At 41.9% G+C, this 25,071-nt stretch overlaps 1 protein-coding gene across 1 annotated transcript in view; it reads right to left on the bottom strand.

The window, feature by feature from the left end:
* The window catches only part of ADAMTS3 (ADAM metallopeptidase with thrombospondin type 1 motif 3), a 152,770-nt gene that overhangs the window by 112,437 nt on the left and 15,262 nt on the right, over positions 1-25,071 (bottom strand). The gene's annotated exons all lie outside the window — the stretch shown is intronic.

The raw sequence follows: 25,071 nt of genomic DNA on the forward strand, positions 1-25,071 counted from the left end.
ATTATTTTAATGTGTTTTAATTGTTTTATAATGGTAGAATTGCAAGCGGCTCAGAGTTGCTTGGTTGAGTTGGGCAGCTATAGAAACTGAATAAATAAATAAATATGGAAATAATTTCTGATGGGTTTATTGGTGATTTTTCATCCCAATTGACACCTCTGGGAGTTTCAGATTGTGAAATCCCTTTTCCATCCTGAGCCGGTTGATTCTTTTCAAGATCAGCCAAAGTCAGCATGGAGTTGCCAGCAATGACTATTCATCGAACATCTAACTGTCCTTCAGACAGTTTCAAATGTTGTACATAAACTGAGAATATCTTTGATCAATTAAGTTTGCAGAGAAGAGCAACAAAGATGGTACTGAGTCTGGAGGCTAAATCACTGAATACTTTATTTGGAGATTCCTAAGGGTGATTAATCACACAAAGAATTTGTCTGGTGTGAAGCCCTCATTGTACGTGCAAAGCAACAGAATAAGGATAATTGTAATCATAATACCAATCAGAAGGGGTGAGTAAAGAAGATAATAATAAGGATAAATAATAATACTTACAGCCATACCACATGGGCAAATACACAACAGACATTAGACATCTCTGTGAGAATTAGTGTCAACGCTGCTAATATTGAATATTCTTGCTTTGACAAAAATTCAGATTCTGGCATGCTGTCATAGTTCCGACTAATGAAACACTTCAAAGAACTTCCAGGCATGTTTATCCTAAAGCCTTTATTACCAGTGTTACAAATTGACGGCACATCATGGAGGTTTATGCCAGAATCTGAATTCCTCTTGCTGGCATCTAACTTTTCTTGCTAAGCCCCTCCCTTATCTTGCAGTCACAAATCACATTTTCCAATTAGCCCAGGGGGCAGAGATTCACTTCTGTTCCTTTTCTCTGGCTTTTGTTATTTCTTCTCCCTTTTCTCTGTCATCTAGGTGTTCAGCAGAGTGATGACACAAGGGGGAAAAAAATTGTCCTTGTGTATAGTTGTCTTGGTGTACAATGCCATATAAGGAAGGAGTTGAAACAGTTTATGTCTAGGGTGTGAGGGGTCTGGAAATAACTCCCCAGCCCTCCTTTGACCCACACAATATATAGGTCTTCTATGGAACACAGGCTGGGTGCAATTTTTTATCATATGTTGAACAGTTGAGGGACTAGATAGGTCTAGAGCAGGGGTGTTCAAATTTGGCCCTTTTATGGCTTGTGGACTTCAACTCACAAAATTCCTCAGCCAGGCATGCTGGCTGAGGAATTCTGGGAGTTGAAGTCCACAAGTCATAAAAGGGCCAAGTTTGAAGACCCCTGGTCTAGACTCTAGAATCTGGCTTATCGAAGAGAAGGATTAGAGGGGACATGATAACTATTTTCCAGTACTTGATGGGCTGTCACAAAGAAGAGGGAATTATTCTCTAGGGCACCAGAAGGTAAGACAAGAGTTAATGGGTGGAAGTTTGTCAAAGAGAGATACAACTTTGGTGATTTTTTTTCTGATGGTGAGAGCAATTAATCAATAGAATAACTTGTCTCCTGGGGTTGTCTCCAGTGATGGAAATTTTCAAGAATAGACTGGACAATCATTTGACTGGGATGGCATTTCAACCTTCTGATTCTATGTTCTATTCTATTCTATTCTATTCTATTTATTCTCTCTTCTCTTCTCTTCCTTATTATCTATTCTATTCTATTCTATTCTATTCTATTCTATTCTATTCTATTCTATTCCTTATTCTCTATTCTATTCTTATTCTCTCTTCTCTTCTCTTCTTTCTCTTCTCTTCTCTTCCTTATTTATTCTTTATTCTATTCTATTCTATTCTATTCTATTCTATTCTATTCTATTCTATTTTATATATCTGAATGCTTAAAATACAGTAAAGATACGACAGGAGATAAGTAGGTTCTACTATATTAGATTAGCTTAGAGTGTCCTCATATTGTTGACCACTTCGACACGGAGGGGCCTTCACAATATCCAAACTCATTTCAGTTGCTAAAGTGTTTAGCTAGAACCCAGATTTTAATTGCCATTTAATTGTGATTCTCTTTGTTTTTTCACTTTCTCTCAACCTGTCCTCATTGAGTTGCTTTGAGGATACTATCCTTTCATTTGTTAGCTATTCTGAGAATGTGCCCACTGAAATGTGGGGAAAAAAAGTTAGCTAGGAACATTTCAAGCTAAAGAAATATTAGAGATAAAATAAAAATGATGAATCACTGGGGTTTTGCCTTTACGAATCAGGAAATGTGAAATTTGGCAACAAGGAGAGGTAAATATCATATATACTGTAGCTCTGACATCTTTATTATTGGATTTATCAGATGCTACAACATTTCCTCAGCTTAAGATACATCACGGAGCTCAGGAAGTACCTTTGGGTTAAAACTCCAATGGAACAATGATTCCTTGGTTAATTTATTGCTCATCTCCACTGCTTTGTCCTCCCCTGCATTGTAGGCATTCCAAAGATATTTCACTGAAATAAAAATATTTTTTCCCTATAATTAGCTAGGCTTTAGCATACAATCAAACCCCAAAGCAAGCTTAAGAAAGACATTATACTATATATGTATGTATGTATGTATGTATGTATGTATGTATGTATGTATGTAGGTCTTTGGTTATTCGGGTTTTCTCCCACGTAAAATTGGAAGTATCTTGGCATTTCAACGAAGTCTCATTCGTCATCTTCAGGCTGGTGCTTTCGGCTTCGTGTTTCTAGGAGCAATGTGTGATTGTAGCTGTTTCCTCCTTTTAACTGCCAGTGGGGGTATGAACTGATTGCATGAGAGCTTGGCTGTGTTCTGATTGGATGGAGGTGTGTTCTGATTGGTTAGGAGCTTGGCTGTGCTCTGATTGGCTGGGGGGTTGGCTGTGCTCTGATTGGCTGGGGGAGTGTTCTGTTTGGGTGGGGGCTTTGTTGTGCTCAGGTTAGTCTGAGTTGCAGGGGGGTTCAAAATGGTGAACTGCACCAGCCTGAAGATGATGAATGAGACTTCGTCGAAACGTCGCCAAGACACTTCCAATTTTACGTGGGAGAAAACCCGAATAACCAAAGACCTACATACAACACCCGCAAAAACCTCAGAAAACAATATATATATATATAAATACATTGTGCAATAACTTTGATGCAAGCAATATATGATGTAGCATAATATGATAGAAGTGAAAGGGATCTCGGGGTCCTAGTGGACAATCACTTAGATATGAGCCAGCTGTGTGCTGCAGCTGCCAAAAAAGCCAACACAGTGCTGGGCTGCATTAACAGAGGGATAGAATCAAGATCATGTGAAGTATTCATACAACTTTACAATGCCTTGGTAAGGCCACACTTGGAATCCTGCATCCAGTTTTGGTCACCACGATGTAAAAAAGATGTTGAGACTCTAGAAAGAGTACAGAGAAGAGCAACAAAGATGATTAGGGGACTGGAGGCTAAAACATATAAGGAACTGTTGCTGGAATTTGGTATGTTTAGTTTAATAAAGAGAAGGACGTGGGGGGACATGATAGCAGTCTTCCAATATCTCAGGGGCTGCCCCAAAGAAGAGGGAGTCAAGCTATTTTCCAAAGAGCCTGAAGGCAGGACAAGAAGCAATGGATGGAAACTAATCAAGGAGAGAAGCAACCTAGAACTAAGGAGAAACTTCCTGACAGTGAGAACAATTAACCAATGGAACAACCTGCCTCCAGAAGCAGTTAATGCTCCAACACTGGAAGTTTTTAAGAAGAGACTGGACAGCCACTTGTCTGAAATGGTATAGGGTTTCCTGCCTGAGCAGGGGGTTGGACTAGATGACCTCCAAGGTCCCTTCCAATTTTATTATTATTATTATTAAGTTTTGGGTTCAGAGACATCGATAGAGTGCTGCAGGTCAAAAAAGTCAAGATGGAGGGGAAGACCATGAAATTGATGTTCATCCTTATTTTTAGACATGGCACATATGGGTCAGGCCTCCAGAACCAAGAAAGACACGTAGAATTACTGCTGGACAATTTTTTTCATTGTTCCTCACCGATAGACAACAATGACTATGGAGATTCTCAATCATCCAGGTTATTGGTTGTCCCAAAGATGCTTTTTTCCCTGAAGGCAATTGGACTTTCTTAAGTTTCTTAAGTTTTTTCTTTGAAAACATTTCGCTTCTCCTCCAAAAAAAAAAAAGCTTCTTCAAGATGAGAAGGGAAACGTTTTCAAGGAAAAAAAAATACCCAAAGAAGTTCAGTTGCCTTTCAGAAAAAGCGCCTTTGGGTCTAGACTAGGGGTAGGCAACCTTGGCTCTTTTATGACTCGTGGACTTCAACTCCCAGAATTCCTGAGCCAGCATGGCTCAGCTTGGAAACGTCTTCCTTTCCCCTCAGCATGGCTGGCTCAGGAATTCTGGGAATTGAAGTCCACCAGTCATAAAAGAGCCAAGGTTGCCTACCTCTGGCCTAGGCCGCTTTATGACTCGTGGACTTCAACTCCCAGAATTCCTGAGCCAGCATGCCTCAGCTTGGAAACTCTTCCTTTCTCCTCAGCATGGCTGGCTCAGGAATTCTGGGAGTTGAAGTCCACCAGTCATAAAAGAGCCAAGGTTGCCTACTCCTGGTCTAGACAGAAATCTTAGAAATATAAAAACAGAAAACTTACAGTAGAGAAAGACTTAGTGGTCCACCGAGTCTGCCCTTTGATTTGCTTTGCTTTTTGTTTTAATTTATTTATTATTTTCTCATTATTACCTTTATATTTTATTTATTTATTTTCATGATCTCGTCAAAGCAACTATTTGCATCACCACAGAAAATATTATGAGAATTGCTAGGGAGCAGCCTTCTTAACTCTCTTTCTCCTCACCAAACTATCTACGTTTCTCTGCTTCCTTACCCTCTGGAAGGTAGCCCCTCCCTCCTCGGAATCCAGACTACACTCCACCACATCTGGTGATACAAGAGAAGAAAGATTCAAGGGATAGAGTTTGACTAAGCTGCCACTACCACCCTTTTGAGGGTTCTTTTTGACGCAGACAGACATCCCGATGGGCATCATTTTATAAGTCAAAGGTCTCCAACCTTTTGGGCACCAGGGACCGGTTACATGGAGAGAGATTTTTCCATGGATTGGAGAGTGTGTGGTTTTGTGTGCTGCCTGCATCCTGTGGATGGGGTTTTCCTTGTTTGTGCAGACCGGTTGCTGGCATGCCGCTGGTTCACAGACCGGGGGTTGGAGACCCCTGTTATAAGTGACTTTGAGATGCAACATTTTCCGTTCAGATTCCCTGGAAGCAATTCCACCATTTAAGAATTTAAATCAGCCATTTCTCAGGTAATTCCTACTCCCCAAAGACACAGCGAATTGCAGGTGGTCTTCGCCTTACGACCACAATTGACCCAAGATTTCTATTTCTAAGCAAGACCGTTGTTAAGTGAGTTTTGCCCCATATTACCACCTTTCTTGCCACCGTTGTTAAGTGAATCATAGCGCTTTTTAAAGTCAGTAACACAGTTTTGAAATTAATCTTGCTTCCCCATTGACTTTGCTTGTCAGAAGGTCACAAACGGGGACCACATGACCCCGGGACACTGCGGCCGTCATAAATACCAGTCAGTTACCAAGCGTCTGAATTCCGATCACATGACCACAGTGACACTGCAACAGTCATAAGTGTGGGCAAGCCACACATTTCTGCTGGAGAATATTTTTGACTAGCAAATGTATGCTAAACATTATTTTAATGATATCCGAGTAATAAATAAAGGACCAATTTCAATTTTTTTGTGGCGGTTAAAAACAGAGGGGAAGGGAAGATCTGCACGAATAGAGCTAGAATCCTTTCTCATTTTCTGCACACCTGACCTCTTTTATTGTCCAAAGGGATATATACTTTTTTTCACCAGAAATAAGAAATAAAGTCCAACCTCTGAATCCTAGTAGGACACGAACACATTAAAATACATAGAAGAAACAATGGGGAAAATATCAAATTCCCAGGGGATTCTCTTGTTCCACTGTATGCATACAGTGTTTGTTCACATTCGCAGTGTGTTGTGAAGGTCTGCTATCACTAAGTAATTATCCTGGCCTGCAGGATAATTCTTGCTACAAGAAGTTTCTCGCAGCTTTCATTTATTGTTTATCATATTATTATATATGTGTGTCTAGACCAGACATGTCAAACACAAGACCCGGGGGCCGGATGCAGCCCGCAAAGTGGTTTCATGTGGCCTGCGAAGCCATCATGGAAACAGTGAGGGAACAATGAGCCGAGGTGGCGCAGCAGTTAGAGTGCAGTACTTCAGGCCACTTTAGCTGACTGTGTTCAGCAGGTCAGCGGTTCAAATCTCACCGGCTCAAGGTTGACTCAGCCTTCCATCCTTCCGGGGTAGGTAAAATGAGGACCCAGATTGTTGGGGGCAATGTAAATATATATATACATTGCTTACTGATGTACACCGCTTAGAGAGTGCTTGCACTTAAAGCGGTATATAAGTCTCATAAATAAATAAATAATAAATAAATTGATGGGATCCTTGGTGCTCTCTGAGCTTGGCTGTTTTCTTGCAGACGTTTCATGACCAACTAGGCAACATCATCAGTTCTAGAGCATTGATTAGCACTGATGATGCTCTCTAATTGGTCATGGAATATCTGCAAGGAAACAACAAAGCTGAGAGAGCACCAAAGACTCTGCAGTTCAACCCTGAGCTACAAATATCCTCTTCTATAGTAGGATTGTTTTCTAATACCTTGAAATATGGCACCCTACTAATCGTATCTGCTCTATTGTTGAATTCAGCAGGACTTACATCCCAATCCTATCTCTGTTTATCTTTTCTTCTGCTCAATTGAATTATCCAATTCTTGAAGATTGCTTGGGCAAGTCCCTGCAGTTTTCTTGACAAGGTTTTTCAAAAGTAGTTTGCCATTGCCTGCTTACTAGGGCCGGGAGAATGTGACTGGCCCAAGGTCACTCAGCTGGCTCTGTGCTTAAGGCAGGACTAGAACTCACAGTCTCCAGGTTTCTAGTCTGAGGCCTTAATTACTACACCAAACTGGCTCTCTTGCCTGCAGGCACTTTTCGATCTGAGTAAAATGCTGGACTGTAATATCAACTGGACAATAAGAAATGTTTGTGAACAGAAGAACCAATGTATGGGAATGACTTGGGAGACAGAGATAAGAGTCCCAGCCAAAGGGAACAATTAGATAAGAGATGGCTTAGCCCAGATAAGGAATATGGGCGTGGCAAACAACTCAAAAGGTACCCTATTCTCCAAAGCACCTGAAGGCCGGACAATAAGCAACGGATGGAAACTAATCAAGGAGAGAAGCAACCTAGAACTAAGGAGAAACTTCCTGACAGTGAGAGCAATCCATCAATGGAACAACAACAACTCACAACCAGAAGTTTTGAATGCTCCAACACTGGAAGTTTTTAGGAAGAGACTGGACAGCCATTTGTCTGAAATGGTATAGGGTTTCCTGCCTGAGCAGTGGGTTGGACTAGCTGACCTCCAAGGTCCCTTCCAGCTCTATTCTATTCTATTCTATTCTATTCTATTCTATTCTATTCTATTCTATTCTATTCTATATTCTATTCTATTCTATTCTATTCTATTCTATTCTATTCTATCCTATCCTCTCTAATTTCTTGAGCTGTAAAAACAATAGTGGAGAAATATAGTTTCACACTTGCAAGATTCTGTTCATGTAATCTTACAATAACAGAATAATAGCGTTGGACGGGACCTTGGAGGTCTTCTAGTTCAACCCCCTTCTCAAGCAGGAGGTCCTACCTACACCATTCGGGATAAACAGCTGTCCTTAAAAACTTCCAGTGGTAGAGCATCCACAACTTCTGGAGGCAAGCCATTCCACTGATTAACTGTTTTCAGTCTCAGGAAATTCCTCCTTAATTTCTAGGTTGGATCTCCCTTTGATAAGTTTTTATCCATTACTTCTTCTTTTGCCTTCAAGTGCTTTGGAGAATAGCTTGACCCCCTCTTCTTTGTGGCAGCCCCTCAAATATTGGAAGACTGCTATCATGTCACCCCTAGTTCCTTCTTTTCATTAGACTAGACCTACCCAGTTCCTTCTTTTCATTAGACTAGGCCAGGGATAGGCAACCTTGGCTCTTTTATGACTTGTGGACTTCAACTCCCAGAATTCCTGAGCCAGCATGGCTCAGCTTGGAAACCTCTCCCTTTCCCCTCAGCATGGCTGGCTCAGGAATTCTGGAGTTGAAGTCCACGAGTCATCAAAGAGCCAAGGTTGCCTACTCCTGGCCTAGACCTACCCATCCCTTCGTACGTTTTAGCCTCCAGTCCCCTAAGCATCTTTGCAATGCATAAAGTAGAATCAGTTCACAAATCAATAAAGTAATTAAACTGATTACAGTAAAGTAGAATCAGTTCATCTGGCCATGCTTCTTCTTCTAGGACTTGGAAGAAGAGACGGTTTGGTGCAGCAGGAAAAAAAAAAAAATCCCATTCAGAGGTCACAGCCTGCATTGATTATTTCGCTGAAATAAGAATCCACCCTGATGGATTTCACAGTAAAAAGGCAGCTGGGAAGGAAGCCAGTTCTCTTCCACCCTGGAGAGGGGAATAAGTGATTGCTTCTCAAGCAAGAGAAAGGGCTTGTATTACTGCTTTTAGCCAGGGCTGGTAACACAGCACTTGAAGTCTGCTGTACATTCTGACCTTAAGAAAACTACCTTCAAAGCAATAAAACCAAATGCTGGAACATTAACTCTGCAAAGAGTGCAAAGAAGAGCAACAAAAATGATTAGGGGACTGGAGGCTAACAAGTGGGTGTGGGTGTGCAGTTAACAAGTAGGCTGGCTTGGTCGCTCAACAGTGAGACACTGGTGAAGCGGGCACAGCAGCGCCTGCATTTTCTGCGTCGCATGAGAAAAGCACATCTTCCTTCCCCTGTCCTGACCACTTTCCACAGAGGGATGATCGAGAGCATCCTGTCATTCAGCATCACAGTCTGGTTTGGAAGCATCCCTGCTTCAGACAGGAAGGCGGTGCAGGGAGTGGTGAGGACGGCAGAAAAGATCATTGGTAGTTCCCTCCCTCCCATCCAGGACAGCACAGAAGCGTTGTTTGAGCAGGATTCACAAGATTATTTGGGACACGACACATCCTCTTCACGACCTGTTTTCCTTGTTCCCTTCTGGGAGGGGGAGGGGGCTCCGTGATATCCAAAGCAGAACATCCAGATTCAGCCATAGTTTCGTTCCATACAGCATTAACCTTGTGAACTCTCAAGTTTCCTCCTTCCATTATATATTCAAGATGGACAGTATTTAATATTTATTTGTTATGTATATGTAGGGGTGTGGATCTATACATATGTTGTACATAGTACGTTTAGGTGTGTGTCATGTATGTGTTAACTTTAAGAGCGGGCAACTAAATTTCATTTTTGATGTGTGCCGTTGTGCCCACAGTAAAAAAATGAGAATAAATCTTATCTTATCTTATCTTATCTTATCTTATCTTAAAACATATGGAGAATAGTTGAGATCACTGTGTCTTCAGGGTCACCTGAATCAGGGTGCAATTGGTTGTGAAACTGCTGAAAGGGCTGTTGTAGACAGGAGATGTGTAGTATCTTATCCCCCCCCCCCCTCTGTTGAGAGAGGAATGTTTAATTTTAATGAAGATGGCCTCTTTGACCCCTCTTTCAAACCAGTGGTCCTCTCTATCCAGAAAGTGGTGTGAGTCATCTTCCAAGGAGCATTGCTTCTGTGTTTCTCACTGAACATGCTCAAGGTAGCTCTGGAACTAATGCAAACCCAGCAAATCAGCAACTTCATTTCATTTTACCTAAGCATGGAAAAAGGCTACTTTGCCTAAAGCATAATCCAAGCGAAACATCTGTTGGAAATTTGCAATTCTTAAACACAGAGCATCTTTTGACTCACACCCGACTTCGGATGGCTTCAAGGGTATGGAACTACATCTGGTGTCAGGATTTGGGTGGCCCATCCCTGCTTAACATATAGAAAGACCGAGGTTTAATCCATGATATCTTGAACTGGAAAATGTCACATTTGGGAAGCCATAGCAAATCCGTGTTAATCCATCCCGTTGATTTATCACAGTTTAAATTATGGTCCTGTTACGGATGAGGGATGTCTCAAACTCCATGCCCTGATGGTGCTTAAGTGAGGTGGAATCACTAGCGGGATCTGGGATGATAAGGAAGGAAACAGAGCCACCAAAACGCTTCGGGGAGGGGAGAGGAAGGACGAGAAAGAGGCTGTCTTGATTATGATAGGTATAAGTCAATCTTATATCTTAGACGAGCGAAGATGAACAGGTATGATAGTTCTCGACTTACCACAACTGAGCCAAAATTTCTATTGCTAAACAAAGCAGTTATTAAGTGAGTTTGTCCCATTTTATGACCTTTTTGCCACAGTTGTTAAGTGAATCATTACAACTGTTAAAGTTAGTAACACAGTTGTTAAGTGAATCTGGCTTCCCCATTCATTCTGCTTGTCAGAAGCAAAAAAGGTGATCACGTGACCCCGGGACACTGCAACCATCCTAAATACGTGTCTGAATTTCGATTACATTACCATGGAGATGCTGTAATGGTTTTTCAAGTATGAAAAACGGTCGTAAGTGACTTTTTTTATTGCAGTTGTAACTTTCAACAAAGGGATGGTCGTAAGTTGAGACTACCTGTAGGTTTACAAGAAGGATCTTCCCGGAAATCCAGGGGCATCTTGTTTGTTCTGTTTGCTTAACTTGTGAGGTTAGAGGCTTAGGAATCTGTAGCAGCTGTGCAATTCTGGAAAATGGATGCAGCTGCTTTAATAATCCCAAGCACTGCGCAGCCGTGCTCTCTTTTCTCCTAAGCTATTGAGGAAAGCAGAGACATCACCCTGCCAACAAAAGTGCATATAGTCAAGGCCATGGTTTTCCCAGTTGCAGTGTATGGCTGTGAAAGGTGGACCATAAGAAAGGCTGAGCGCCAAAGAATTGAGGCCTTTGAACTCTGGTGCTGGAGAAGACTCCTGTGAGCCCCTTGGACTGCAAGGCGATCAAACCGGTCAGTCCTGGAGGAGATCAACCCCGACTGCTCTTTAGAAGGCCAGATCCTGAAGTTGAAACTCAAGTCCTTTGGCCACCTAATGAGAAGGAAGGACTCCCTGGAGAAGAGCCTGATGCTGGGAAAGATGGAGGGCAAGAGAAGAAGGGGACAACAGAGAATGAGGTGGCTGGATGGAGTCCCTGAAGCAGTAGGCGTGAGCTTAAATGGACTCCAGAAGATGGTAGAGGACAGGAAGGTCTGGAGGAACGTTGTCCATGGGGTCACGATGGGTTGGACACGATTTTGCAACTAACAAAAAGCCCTGGTGGCGCAGTGGTTAGAATGCAGTACTGTAGGCTACTTCTGCTGACTGCCAGCTGACAGCAGTTTGGCAGTTTGAGTCTCACCAAGCTCAAGGTTAACTAAGCCTTCCACCCTTCCGAGGTTGGTAAAATGAGGACCCAGATTGTTGGGGGCAACATCCTCATTCTGTAAACCACTTAGAGAGGGCTGTAAAGTAGTGTGAAGTCTAAGTGCTATTGCTATCGTTGAACCATTAAAACTCCATCTGAAACCATGTTCAGCAAACCACGTTCAGCAAACCATGTTTCAGCAACCACGTCCACCACGTTCAGCAAGTCTTCCTACTTGCTATCACTCAAGTTTTCTCTGGCTGTGTTCACAGAATCCACTTCATCTGTTTACTGAAATAACGTACTTTCTGGGTTCGCATGATAGCTCAGGCGTAACTAACCGAACATGCCGGGTTCACACTAATGTAGGCAATTACAACAAGTTCACCCAAGGTACAATTCATGGGGTTGTACAAAGCATTTGAACAAGATGCTCGGCGAAGTGCGAGAGATGCAACATATGAGATCTCTTTGCTAAATCTTTTGTCTTCATTGGCTGGATTCTTGCAGGATTTCTAATCTGGTTACTGAACGATCCCATTTTCTGGGCTTGCACTACAGGTAATCCTTAACTTACAACCAATTGTTTAGCGACCATTCAAAATTACAACGGCACTGAAAAAAGGGTCTTACGTCTAGTCCTCACACTTATGACCATTGCAGCACCCACCCACCCACAGTCACATGATCAAAATTTGGGCACTTGGTTTATAACAGTTGCAGACCACCCCCCCCCCCGGCGGGGTCACAAGACTGCCATTCGCGACCTGCCCAGCTGGCTTTTGACAAGCCAAATCAACAGGGGAAGCCGGGTTTGCTTAACAATCACACAATTTGCTTAACCGTCACAGTGATTCCCTTAACAACCGTGGAAAAAAACGGCCCTAAAATCAGGCGTGACTCAATTAACAACTGCCTTGTTTGGCAATGGAAAATCAGAAGTGGAAAATCATGAGTCACTTAATATCGCCTTTCTTAGCAATGGAAATTCCAGTCCCGATTGTGGTCATAATTTGAAGACTACCTGTAAAGGATCATGAGCCCCGGTGGCGCAGTGGTTACAATGTGGTATTGCAGGTTAACTCTGCCCACTGCCAGCAGTTCGATTCTGATTGGATCGTTGTTCAATTCTCACCTGCTCAAAGTTTGACTCAGCCTGCTGTCCTTCCGAGGTCGGTAAAATGAGGAGCGAGATTGTTGGGGGATCAATATGCTGACTCTGTAAATCACTCAGACAGGGCTTGTAAAGCACTAATGAAGCGATATATAAGTCTAAAGTAGTGGTTCTCAACCTGTGGGTCGGGACCCCATTTGGGGTCGAACGACCATTTCACGGGGGTTGCCAAATAACGCAGTCCGCCATTTTTTTCCCCTTTTCCTTAGCTGTGCTACTCCCTTTTATTCTATTGGCTTTTGAAAGCCAATAGAATAGACTCTTGAATAGAGTCTAATTCTATTGGCTTTCAAAAGCTAATAGGAATTGTCCAGGCTGTCTCTGCCCTGCTGAGCCCGCCAAAAGTCCCATTCTGCAAACGGTGCTGCACCAGTTGAGTAGTCCTCAACTTAAAACCGGTTGAGTAGTCCTCGACTTACGACCGGTTGGGGGTCGCGGCATTAAAAAGGTTGAGAACCACTGGTCTAAAGGCTATCGCTATTGCTATTGCCGTATGTCTTTGGCCCCTTACTAAATAGCTGCACTGAAAAAGGAGGAAAACCTCTGCGTTTCATCAGTGGAAGGGCTAAGGCTTCGGGGAAAGTAGCTCCTGTTGACTTGCCAAGACAAATAGGCAGAAGGGAGGTGAAGAAATTGGTGGGGGTCCAAGGTAAGAGGCGCAAAGACAGCCCTCTGCAGACAGCCCTCCGGCCTTGAACTTCTCAAAAGAGTGGACATAAAACGGGCTTTTATAAAACTGCTGCTGCCCCGTCCTAAAAAACACACACTGGAGGGCCAGGGAGACACAGCCCCCTTTCTCCCGCTCTGTTGATTTAAGGTGTGATTGGGTTCAATGGCTGTGCGAAACCTGCGTCACAACATACCTGCCGCTGGCTTTTTTTTTTTTAAGCCCCGAGATGAAAAACGTTCAGAGTCACCCTGAACACTGCCTGATTTACAGAGAAGGAAAAGGGAATCTCAAAAGAAACTGCTTTTGCCCCTGGCTGTCTTCATCAAAACATATCTGCAGTAAGTCGGTGATGGTTTGTTTTTTTCTAATCCCATCGCTGGAAGGGATGGAGCTGTGGGTGGCTTTAAAGATGGGGAGGGGAGGTGGTGGCCACCCATGACACCTGTGCTTTGGATGTGGGAGGACCGACTTGAAGAGAAAACTCTGCAACTTGGCTCAGCTGAGGTCTTAAAAATGCTTCTTCGGAAACCAACTCTCTGATTTGATACAGCAATCAAACAGGACAGGTACAGACTCCAACGGATAGTGAAAATTGCACGAAGGCCAGAACAGAACAGAATAACAGAGTTGGAAGGGGCCCTTGGAGGTCTTCTAGTCCAACCCCCTGCTCAGGCAGGAAAGCCTATATCATTTCGGACAAATGGCTGTCCAGTCTCTTCTTGAAAACTTCCAGTGTTGGAGCAGTAATTCTACATGCCTTTCTTGATTCTTGAGGCCTGACCCATATGTGCCATGTCTAAAAATAAGGATGAACATCAATTTCATGGTCTTCTCCTCCATCTTGACTTTTTTGACCTGCAGCACTCTATCGATGTCTCTGAACCCAAGACTTAATAATAATAATAAAGTTGGAAGGGACCTTGGAGGTCATCCAGTCCAACCCTACTCAGGCAGGAAACCCTATACCATTTCAGACAAATGGCTGTCCAGTTTCTTCTTCAAAACTTCCAGTGTTGGAGCATTCACTGCTTCTGGAGGCAGGTTGTTCCACTGGTTAATTGTTCTAACTGTCAGGAAGTTTCTCCTTAGTTCTAGGTTGCTTCTCTCCTTGATTATTTTCCATCCGTTGCTTCTTGTCCTGCCTTCAGGCGCTTTGGAGAATAGCTTGACTCCCTCTTCTTTGGGGCAGCCCCTGAGATACTGGAAGACTGCTATCCTGTCCCCCCTCGTCCTTCTCTTCATTAAACTAGACATACCCAATTCCAGCAACCGTTCCTTATATGTTTTAGCCTCCGGTCCCCCGATCATCTTTGTTGCTCTTCTCTGCACTCTTTTTAGAGTCTCAACATCTTTTTTACATTGTGTTGAACAAAACTGGATGCAGTATTCCAAGTGTGGCCTGACCAAGGCATTATAAAGTGGTATTAACATTTCACGTGATCCTGATTCTACTCCTCTGTTGATACAGCCCAGCACTGTTTATCATTCAATGTATACAGGTAGTCCTCAGCTTACGATCACAACTGAGCCCACATTTCTGTTGCTAAACAAGACAGTTGTTGGGAGTCACTTTTGCCCCATTTTACATCCTTTCCCCCCCACACACAGTTATTATGCAGCTCAGTGCAGTTATTAAGTGAAATGCAGTCGTTAATTGAATCTGCCTTCCTCCATTGACTTTATTTGTTGAAAACCCGTTACAAATGGTGATTGCATGACCCTGGGACACTGCAACTGTCATTAAAAGAGACTTTGCAATAGTTGTGTGAAAAAATGGCCATAAGTCACTTTTTTCCAGCGCTGATGTAACTTCAGTCACTAAACCAATGATTTTCAAGTTGAGAAGTTATGTCTGAAATGTTATAGGATTTCCTGCTTGAGCAGGGGGTTGGACTAGAAGACCTCCAAGGTTCCTTCCAGTTCTGTTATTCTGTTATTCTGACTAGCTGTAATGCAAGCTCAGAGAATGGGCTTATTCAGTAACTCAATAAGAAATCTTGCAAGAATCCAGCCAACATCTGTCTCTCCAGATGAGAGATTTAGGAAAGGATCCTATTACTCACATCTGATCTGCATTTTGATTACCATAATAGTTTGTGTCATCTCCTTCCCAATGACTGGAAGAACTATGCAAATATCTTAATTTGGGTTGAGATGATTAGCTGAACATATATAGAACAGCAGTTGGAGTCACTCCAGAAACCTTCATTATATTCATTTACACACCCTGGAGTAGGACCCCACAAAGGGAGTCCTTTCAACAATACTGCAGCCACATTCAATGGGGGAAAAAATTAAGACTATGAATGATTATCAGGGATAAGAAAAAATGGTTTCCAATGCTTCAATGAAATAGATTTTTTTAAAAAATCCTGTCAGAGAATTGCGCAGCCGGTGTCCAAATTAAGTTAGAGACATTGAGAGAAACTTGTAGTTATACAGTGTATATATATATTACAACTACAGTATATATATATATACTGTAATATATATATATATTACAATATATATATATATATTACAACTACAGTATATATACAGCAAACTAGATAGTCAGGAGTATCATGAGGTAAATCACAGAGAACACAGCGCACACAGAAGAAAAAGGCGGGAAAAAAAGGGAAATTCCTGCTCCACACCCACAGCAACCAATCACAGTGCAGATTTCCTCACGCAGGAGCCAGCATTCTGATACCGATCAACCAAAACTGTGTGTTCTGGCTGACTGCACAACCCCACTGCTCCAGGGGTCTGTGACAATTTGTCACAGCCAACTCACCATGGCCAATTCACCATAGCCAACTTGCCACGGCCAATTTGTCACAGCCAACTAGCCATGGACAATTCACTGCGGGACAAGACTTACACTAATATCAAAGAAACAGTGGAACAGAATCATTGAAGAAAAGATGCAAAAGGAGGGACAGAATGAAATGGGAATGGCAAAAATTAAAATATATTTTTGTTTATTTTAAAGGATTGAATTGAATTGTTAAATTGTCCCGCAGCGAATTGTCCCACGGCACATTGGTGGTGGCGAGTTGTTCTGCAACAAGTTGGCTGTGATGAGTTGCCCTATTCCGCTGCTCCAGCTACTACATTTAAATATCTTAACAAATATCTAGTTTCCTTAGCTTTTGGTCTATAATCTGGAAGCTAAATCATATGATGAATGATTAAGGGAAGCTTGTATGTTTAGCTTAATGAAGAGAAGGCTCAGGGGGGACATGCTAGCATCTTCCAATACTTGAAGAGCTGTCACGGGAAAGAAGGCTTTGATTTACTCTCCATAGTACCTGAGGGCAGGACAAGAAGCAGTGGGTAGAAGCTCATTAGAGGGAGATCCAACTTAGAAATAAGGAGGAATTTCCTGACAGTAAGAACAATAAATCAGTGGAACAGCTTGCCTTCAGAAGTTGTGGATGCTCCATCACTGGAGGTCTTCAAGAAAAGAAAGACTAATTGTCCAGGATTGCTTAAAGACTCCTGCCTTGGGCAGGGGGTTAGACTAGAAGTTCCCTTAGGTCTCCTTCAGCCCTATGATCCTATAGTATTAACAATATAATTGACATTACTATTTTTATAAGGCTGGATGGAGTCACTGAAGCAGTGGGCATGAGCTTCAATGGACTCCAGAAGATAGTAGAGGACAGGAAGGCCTGGAGCAGCGGTTCTCAACCTGTGGGTCGGGACCCCAATTGGGGTCGAATGACCATTTCATGGGGGTCGCCAAACAACGCAGTCCGCCATTTTTTTTCCCCTTTTCCTTTCCCCTTTCCCCTTTCAAAAGCCAATAGAATAGACTCTCTTGAATAGTCTAATTCTATTGGTTTTCAAAAGCCAATAGGAATTGTCCAGGCTGTCTCTGCCCTGCTGAGCCCGCCAAAAGTCCCATTCTGCAAATGGTGCTGCACCAGTTGAGTAGTCCTTGACTTACGACCGGCTGAGTAGTCCTCGACTTACGACCGGTTGGGGGTCGCGGCATTAAAAAGGTTGAGAACCACTGGCCTGGAGGAACGTTGTCCATGGGGTTGCGATGGGTCGGACACGACTTCGCAACTAACAACAACAACAGCAATGTCAGAAAAACCTAGATTCCTGTCTCCACTTAGTTACCAAAGCTCAGAAGTGGTCTGCTAGCCATCACATTATCTCTTGACCCAAACCACCTAATACGGAAAAAAATAGAAGGAGAGAGTACTACGTTGGATGAAATATTAATCTTATTAAGAAAAAGTAAATGAAGATGGACTATATCTTCTAAGCATGCCTCATCGGCATGAGTAAATCTGCACAGGTTTTGTAACAAAAGAGCCAAACTTTTCATATTAACTTTTAATCCATCCTTGCCTTTTAAATTGTAAATGTCATATACCGTTTTGATGCTTTCCTATTTTTTTTCACTTGCACATCAATCAAAATCCCTTTCTGAGGGAGAGGAACAGTTTTTAAAAAATTGATAAACAAATAAATAAAACAGAGTCACTCTGGGATTGAAATGGGCAGTTTCTAAATCTGATTTGATATATAAAAAAACCCTCCTTTTTTTATGACTGTGTAGTCCCTATTTGGGGTCTGATTTGATATATAACATCCAGAAATTGTGTCTCCTAACTTCCCAAAGGTGTTAATTTGTTTACAGACCATTCATTTCATTTTGTGGCTAACCATGCAATAAAGGGTTACTGAATATAATTTCCAAACTGTATGAACATCTCTTTCAAATTCAGGTTCATATTTATCTTCTCGACAAAGCAAAGTTTCTGCTGGTTAAAAATACCTAAATAAATGTTCCCTATTGGAAACTCTCTTATATATGAGCGTAGCTTAAAATGTCAGTATTGGAAAAGGCCGTTTAGACCATAAGGTCTGTTAATATGTGATGTATTGTTGTCTCATCATTACCCCGGTACACCGATTCTTTCTCATACATACATAAAATTTCTGGATTTTTATCAAGGGAGTTACTGAATTTTTCATTCATCCTTTCTTGGAAACAAGGGAAGGAAAATGAACGAAACCACCTGAAAAAGGTCTAATTTCCCATTGCCAAAAGCACATATCCCCAGATCGTACTCCATCATAATAAAACCAGATTATATGGCAGCAGGGGAAATAAATGAATTATTGTGTGTGTGCGTGATTTTTATTACAGCAGATTTATTACATTCGTAGGAAAAAATACAAAACGTCGCCTGCTAATTCCACTTTGTAGTGCAGTTAATTATGATGAGGCGGGGGAATATATTGAGGGAAGAATGAAGAACATGCTAGCCATAAAAAGTAGAAGGAGATTTTTTTTTTCATTTAAAACTAACTTCCCTCCCAATCTCTGCTGCAATGAAGACTTCTTTATTTTAATTTTATTAGAAATTTTATCCTGCCTTTACAGGTGGGCCCTTGACCTACGAGCACAATTGAGCTAACATTTCTGTTGCTAAGGGAGACATTTGTTAAATGAGTTTTTTTCCCCATTTTACCACTTTTCTTGTCACAGTTGTTAAATGAATCACTGCAGCTCTTAAGTTAGTAATATGGTTGTTAAACAAGTATGGCCTCCCCATTGACTTTGCTTGTCAGAAGGTTGCAATAGGGAATCATATAATCCTGGGACACTGCAACAACACCAACACCACCACCACCACCACCACCACCACCAACAACAACAACAACAACAACAACAATTATAATATTAATAATAATAATAATAATAATAATAATAATAAAGTTGGAGGGGACCTTGGAGATCTTCTAGTCCAACCCCCTGCTCAGGCAGGAAACCCTACACCATTTCGGACAAATGGCTGTCCAGTCTCTTCTTAAAAACTTCCAGTGTTGGAGCATTTACTGCTTCTGGAGGCAGGTTGTTCCACTGGTTAATTGTTCTCACTGTCAGGAAGTTTCTCCTTAGTTCTAGGTTGCTTCTCTCCTTGATTAGTTTCCATCTGTTGCTTCTCGTCCTGCCTTCAGGCGCTTTGGAGAATAGCTTGACTCCCTCTTCTTTGGGGCAGCCCTTGAGATACTGGAACACTGCTATCCTGTCCCCCCTCGTCCTTCTCTTCACTAAACTAAACATACCCAATTCCAGCAGCCGTTCCTTATATGTTTTAGCCTCCAGTCCCCTAATCATCTTTGCTGCTCTTCTCTGTACTCTTCCTAGAGTCTCGACATCTATTTTACATCGTGGTGACCAAAATGGATGCAGTATTCCAAGTGTGGCCTTGCCAAGGCCTTGTAAAGTGGTATAAATATGAGTTCAGTTTCCAGGTGTCTGAATTTTGATCACGTGACCATGGGGATGCGGCAACATGGGTTGTAAGTGTGAAAAACGGACATAAGTCCCTTATTTTCCAGTGCCGTTGGCTGAGAATCTCCGTGGACTGGCTATATATGTTTACTTCTCTTTTATCATCTTCTCATCCTCCGCTAAATAATAATAATAATAATAATAATAATAATAATAATAGTAATAAAAAGTCCATATCCTGTTCAAGAGTCGGTTTCACTGATTTTGCCAGGTTGATTCCCTCCACCCCTAGAGGTCTTCTTCCTAGCAGAGGTTGCAACATCTGGGAAAGAGGCCAGCTCAAGGCCGTCTCTTTCAGCATTTGAGAGTGCTTTCTCAGAAAAATGAGGTGGACTTGGCACACACTATTCGGGATCTTTTCCAACTGTGGGAATGAGAACGGTGGAAAAGGAAAGGAAGGAAGAAATCAGATTGATGCGCAAGGAACAGCGTCCATCCAGAACAGATCCATAATGATTCCAGAGACTGAATTCTAGCATGGATCTATGACCTTGCCACAGGTCCCACACTGTTCGCTCCAGCCTTCTCAGTCTGTTCACACATCTGCTGAGCAAGCGGTTGCATGCAAAAGTTCAATTTCAATGGAATTTGGCTTCCAGACCATTTTGGAAAGAGCCTGACCTTCCAGTCCTGTCTAACTTTCAGAACCCCAAACTTGTATCATAGCTTCCATGGATGCTGTCCAGATATGTTGGCAAGGAGCTAGAACTCCCAGGAGTCTAGCTTGCATCAGGCTGGGAAAATCAGGAATTACTGTACATAGTCTCATCACACCTGGAGGGTACCATGTTGTTGTTGTTGTTAAGTATTGTAAATATTCTCCAGTAAAAAAATACCTGGCTGGGTGAAGCTTATAACTCTTCCCTTTCCAGTCCTTTCACCAGATGGTGAATTGACGTTGCCAGCAGCAGAGGATATTTCTAGCTGAGGGATGAACTGTGGGGGTTTTAGCGCTCTCTGAGCTTAGTTGTTTCCTTGCAGATGTTTTAGTACCAAACTAGGTAATATCATCAGTGCATGAGTTGGTAATGAAACATCTGGGGGGGGGGGAACACAAGGATCCCACAGATCCAGCTTATTTTGGTCTGTTTATAAATGCACTACATCTAATACTGGCCAACTGATGACTCAAAAAATATTCAAAGCAGAAACCAAGGCTTCAGATCTCAATGTACCCTAACACTCAGATGCCTTTACCGTGACTTCCATTCTGTGTTTCTAAGAGCAAACAAGTTGACAATGGACCATCTTTATTTTTACCATCCAAATTTTACTATGCCCAGCAAGGGTTGGGAGCAACCTGTCTCCAAATCCCAGTCAAGGGAACAATGATCAGAGGAGCGTACATCTCCACTCCCTGCTTGAGAGGACCCAGAACATCTGACGGGCTACTGCAAGAAGGAAAAACTTAGATGAAGTTCTTCCATGACCTGATCCAGCAACGTTATTTTCAAAGTTGACTTTAGCTACTACCACTCTTTTTGGTTTACTCATTTATTTATGTATTTTGTTTATTTTTATTACTTATTTTGTTTGTTCATTTATTGTCAAATCCCAGCAATTCAAGACACAATAAGCGTTAAGCAGGACAGGAAGGACCAGGTGGAAATTTGTTAAAGTGAGATCCAACCTAGAACTAAGGAGAAATTTCCTGACAGAGAGAACAATTAACCAGTGGAACAGCTTGCCTCCAGAAATTGTGGATGCTCCAACACTGGAAGTTTTTAGGAAGAGCCGAGGTGGCGCAGCAGTTAGAGTGCAGTACTGCAGGCCACTTTAGCTGACTGTGTTCAGCATGTCAGCGGTTCAAATCTCACCGGCTCAAGGTTGACTCAGCCTTCCATCCTTCCGGGGTAGGTAAAATGAGGACCCAGATTGTTGGGGGCAATGTAAATATATATATACTTTGCTTACTGGTGTACACCGCTTAAAGAGTGCTTGCACTTAAAGCGGTATATAAGTCTCATAAATAAATAAATAAATAAATAAAGAGACTGAACAGCCTTTTGTCTGAAATAGTATAGGGTTTCCTGCCTGGGCAGGGGGTTGGACTAGATGACCTCCAAGGTCCCTTCCAACTTTATTATTACTATTATTATGGATCATCACACAGTCAGCCAGATGTTCAGACTGGATTTGGCATTTTGTCTACCTATCGAGTCCTTACCCAGGACCTGGGATAGGCAGATGTCGATGTTTGATGGTATTACAGATATCGTCGCAGGATGGAAGCAGTTCCTAGTAAGACCGCCTTTTGCAATTGACTAATAGCGAATTTGTCAATGCCAATTGTGTTCAAGTGGTGCTCCAGTTGTTTTGGGATTGCACCAAAGGAGCCTATTACTATTACTATTACTACCTTACTTGCTTTTGCCACAGTCTTTCTATTTCTATTTGTAGGTCTTTGTATTTGGTTATCTTCTCCAGTTCTTTCTCGTTTATTCTGCTGTCTCCAGGCACTGCCACATCCACTATCCAGACTTTTTTGTCTTTCTTATCGACAATTGTTAAGTCTGGGGTGTTATGTTGCAGGTGCTTGTCTGTTTGAATTCTGAAGTCCCAGAGCAGTTTAATTTTATCATTTTCTATGACTTTCTCTATTTTATGATCCCACCAGTTTTTGCTTACAGGCAAATGATATTTTTTGCAGATCTTCCAATGCACCATTGTTGCTACTTTGTCATGCCGCTGCTTGTAGTCAGTCTGTGCAATCTTCTTGCAACAGCTTACCAGGTGGTCCACTGTTTCTTCAGCTTCTTTGCATAGGCGGCACTTACTGTCTGTTGCTGTCTTCTCAATTTTGACTTTATATGCATTTGTCCTTAAGGCTTGGTCTTGTGCAGCCAACTATTTATTATTATTTCGATCATCGCACAGTCAGCCAGATGTTCAGACTGGATTTGGCATTTTGTCTACCTATCGAGTCCTTACCCAGGACCTGGGATAGGCAGATGTGGATGTTTGATGGTATTACAGATATCGTCGCAGGATGGAAGCAGTTCCTAATAAGGCCGCCTTTTGCAATTGACTAATAGCGAATTTGTCAATGCCAATGGTGTTCAAGTGGTGCTCCAGTTGTTTTGGGATTGCACCCAAGGAGCCTATGACTATTGGTACTACCCTTGCTTGCTTTTGCCACAGTCTTTCTATTTCTATTTGTAGGTCTTTGTATTTTGTTATCTTCTCCAGTTCTTTCTCTTCTATTCTGCTATCTCCAGGCACTGCCACGTCCACTATCCAGACTTTTTTGTCTTTCTTATCGACAATTGTTAAGTCTGGGGTGTTATGTTGCAGGTGCTTGTCTGTTTGAATTCTGAAGTCCCAGAGCAGTTTAATTTTATCATTTTCTATGACTTTCTCTATTTTATGATCCCACCAGTTTTTGCTTACAGGCAAATGATATTTTTTGCAGATCTTCCAATGCACCATTGTTGCTACTTTGTCATGCCGCTGCTTGTAATCAGTTTGTGCAATCTTCTTGCAACAGCTTACCAAGTGGTCCACTGTTTCTTCAGCTTCTTTGCATAGGCGGCACTTACTGTCTGTTGCTGTCTTCTCAATTTTGACTTTGTATGCATTTGTTCTTAAGGCTTGGTCTTGTGCAGCCAGAATTAGTCCCTCGGTCTCTTTCTTCAATTTTCCTGCTCTTAGCCATTGCCAGGTTTTATTGTTATCTGCTTTCCCAGCTATTTTTTTCATGTATTGGCCATGTAGTGCTTTGTCTTCCCATGCCTCTATTCTGTTCTTCATTTGGTCTTTCTTGTAGGCCAGTTTGGTCTCTCCAGTAGTTAGTAAGCCTTCCTGATATACTAATTTCAGTGCATCTTCATCATTGTTCTTCAGATATTCTTCCAAAGCCATTTTTTCTTCTTCAACCATCTGATGTACTTGTAGCATTCCACGCCCACCTATTTGCCTTGGTAGATAAAGTCTATCAATGTCACTGCGTGGATGAAGGGCATGATTCATTGTCATTATTTTTCTGGTCTGCCTATCCATTGCTTTTAGTTCTGCTTGAGTCCAGTCCACTATTCCAGCTGTGTACCTAATGACTGGGATTGCCCAGGTGTTGATTGCCTTTATGGTATTTCCTCCATTGAGTTTGGATTTTAAGATCTTCTTCACTCTCTTGATGTATTCACCTCTAATCTTTTTCTTGACTTCAGTGTGCTTGATGTTGTCAGCTTGAAGGATACCCAAGTATTTGTAGTACTCTTCCTCATCCAGACTCTTAATGTTATTTTCGTGGGGCATCTTGATTCCTTCAGTTTTCATTATTTTTCCTTGTTTGATAGTAAGTGTGGCACATTTGTCCAAGCCAAACTCCATTACAATATCTTGGCTATATATACGGACAGTGTTGAGCAGCGATTCTATTTCAGATGATGTTTTTCCATACAGCTTCAGATCATCCATGTAAAGGAGGTGGGATAGTCTAGCAGATGTTTTTGATGTTTGATAGCCATGTCCTGAGTTATTCAGTATTGTTGACAGAGGAAACAGTGCAATAACAAATAGTAATGGTGATAATGAATCTCCTTGAAATATTCCTCTCTTGATATTAACCTCTCCCAGCTTCTCACCATTGATCTGCAACTGTGTCTTCCATTGTGCCATCGATCTTTGCACAAATTTTCTGATGTTTCTACTGACTCCTGTTATTTCTAGGCACTTTATTATCCAATCATGTGGCAGAGAGTCAAATGCCTTTTTGTAGTCAATCCATGCCACATTCAGGTTGGTCTTCCTTCTCTTGCAGTTTTCCAAGATCATTTTGTCTATTAGGAGTTGATCTTTTGTTCCTCTGCTGTTGGGGCGGTTTCCTTTCTGCTCAGGTGGAAAGAGATTGTTTTCAACTAGATGCTGTTGCACTGCATCAGCTACTACACCAGTTAGTAATTTGAAAGTTGTTGGTAAGCAGGTAATTGGCCTGTAGTTACCTGGTGTTGCCCCTTTTGCTGGATTTTTCATTATTAGGTAGGTTTTCCCAGTTGTTAGCCACTTTTCAATTTCTCCTCCTTGTAGTATATTGTTGAACTGTTTGGCAATGAGTGGGTGTATAACAGTTAGATGTTTCAACCAAAACCCATGCAGTTATTATTATTATTATTATTATTATTATTATTAAACAAACAACTCCCCCCTCCAAAAAACCCCCCTTGAGCCCAGCATTTTTAGTTAAAAGTCTCCTAAGGGGTTGGAAAAAGTTCAGACTGAGATTAGAAGGATGATCGTTATTGAACTAAATGATACAATTGTTCGATTTAGATCATAAAAAGCCGATGGCTTTGCAAAACAACTCAGTTTGAAAGAAAAATGATAAAAGTTACAATGTTTGGCCAAAATGCTTCTAAATCACCCAAGTAAGATCACTTCCCCCCCCTTTTTTTAACAAACGCAGGTAGTCCTTGACTTACGAACACAACAGAGCCCCCAAAATTTCCGTTGCTAAGCGAGACAGCTGTTA

This window comes from Crotalus tigris, unplaced genomic scaffold (genome assembly GCF_016545835.1).
Source record: "Crotalus tigris isolate CLP2741 ecotype Arizona unplaced genomic scaffold, ASM1654583v1 scf7180000018609.294051, whole genome shotgun sequence".
Taxonomy (NCBI): domain Eukaryota; kingdom Metazoa; phylum Chordata; class Lepidosauria; order Squamata; family Viperidae; genus Crotalus; species Crotalus tigris.